Source organism: Palaemon carinicauda, chromosome 13, assembly GCF_036898095.1.
Source record: "Palaemon carinicauda isolate YSFRI2023 chromosome 13, ASM3689809v2, whole genome shotgun sequence".
Classification (NCBI taxonomy): domain Eukaryota; kingdom Metazoa; phylum Arthropoda; class Malacostraca; order Decapoda; family Palaemonidae; genus Palaemon; species Palaemon carinicauda.
Genome location: NC_090737.1, coordinates 48,049,495 through 48,051,807, shown reverse-complemented (window position 1 = coordinate 48,051,807; position 2,313 = coordinate 48,049,495).

Sequence of the window (2,313 nt, the reverse complement as noted above, 5' to 3'; positions counted from 1 at the left end):
GTATGGCAGCAGGATTATTTACCAACATTAGGGAGTTTTGGTACATTATAAAACATACATTTGTGGAGAGTCGTTCTCGAATTTTGAAACAATTTTGTTGGTTAGTTGTGCGTTTTTTCAAAGGATTGCTTCATAATTAGAATATTCGTTATATCCAACTGTACAGAAAGTAAACTGAAAAAAAAAAAAAAAAAAAAAAATTCGTTACTCTCCCTGCACTTTGTCTCTTTCAGAAAACAATCATTGTTAATTCTAAATTTTCTAGTTTCCCTATTATTACCTAGACTGAATATTTCTTTAGATTTCTATAAGACTCTCAGTGTTTCTTTGTAATCAACCTTTTTAACTAAAGAAACAGATTCTCTTAACACAGTTTCGCCAGGACTTGGTAGATTGGTATTTGCCTGTTATATAGTTATACAAAATACTAAAACAAACATTTGAGTGGAATCTAGTGAATTACGCTATTTCAAGTTAGCCTCGAGGTAATTATGCCACAATATTATGCGATGTGGCAAAAGCAAAAACATAATTGATAATGGAATTATTTAGATTTTTTCACAAACCAACTTTGTTTTATGGGGGTGGATGATTGATAGCTAGAGATTCAACATGAAAATGAGAAAGTGTTAAACGTAAATCTGTGTTCATCATGATCTCAGAGGCATTTTAACGAGGATACTCACATTTAGTTGAAATATATAAAATTTTAATATGAATAGTATTTTTTTGGATATTATTTTAATGGTACATTCATTTTTAATGTATCTTCGTATAATAATATTCTCTCTCTCTCTCTCTCTCTCTCTCTCTCTCTCTCTCTCTCTCTCTCTCTCTCTCTCTCTCTCTCTCTCTCTCTCATTAATGATTCATGAATGTATGTGCGTGGAAAAATTTTTCACGCTCATTACTGTAATAGATTAACACATTTTTGAACAATTTCCTTTGCAAGGGTTTCCAGCGTTCTTGGAATACTCTTGACACGTAAAAGAAATTTAGAAGAGGAATATTTCATTTAAAAACCTTCCTCCCAGAGATATCTTTTATGAACAGGATTTTTTTCCTCCTTTCATTAAGGAATTCAAAGAATTATTTACTATACTCCTTTGTAGTTGGTCGCTCCAATTCTGCTTCGTTTTAACTTTTCACTCTTTATCTTTCTCCTCTTCACCAGGTTTATATTAAAAGAGATTTTTGTTTCTCTTAGCGGACGCGAATAATATATTTCTCATTAAAGATGCAAAACGTGTTTTGTAACTGAAAGTTTCATAACTTGAGTGGAAGACTTTCTTAAGATCATGAGTCTACTATTACGGAAGGCAAAATATTTTACACACACACATGCATACATACATACATGCACACACACACACACACACACACACACACACACACACACATATATATATATATAATATATATATATATATATATATATATATATATACTGTATATTTATATATATGTAATATATATATATATATATACATATATATATATATATATATATATATATATATATATATATATATATTATATATATATATATATATATATATATATATATATTATATATTTTTCATAACTGTGACCATCCTTTACATTCAGATCTCCCTGGACAATTCTATCATGTTCGTAATACTAGGCAGGCTGTTAATTCCATTAGCCAGGCCTTCTCCATCATGAGGCTCAATAGTACACAGTATTCTAAAAGTTTTATTCCAGCTGTTACCAAGTTTTAGAATGATCTTCCTAATCGGGTAGTTGAATCAGTAGAACTTCAAAAGTTCAAAGTTGGAGCAAATGTTTTTATGTTGACCAGGCTGACATGAGTCTTTTTATTGTTTATATATAAGATATTTGTTTTTGACGTTGTTAATAATTTATAAAGGATATATCTGTTTTGACGCTGCTACTGTTTTTAGAATGATATATTGTTAATATATTCTCATCAATTATTTATTTCCTTATTTCCTTTCCTCATTGGGCTATTTTTCCCTGTTGGAGCCTTGGGCTTATAGCATCTTTCATTTCCCAACTAGGGTTGTAGCTTGGCTAGTAAATATATATATATATATATATATATATATAAATATATATATATATATATATATATATATATATATATATATATATATATATATATATATATAGACATGTATATATAAAAATGTATATAGATAGACATGTATATAAAAATGTATATATAAATATGTATATATATATATATATATATATATATATATATATATATATATATATATATATATATATATATACTATATTATATATTATATATATATATATATATAT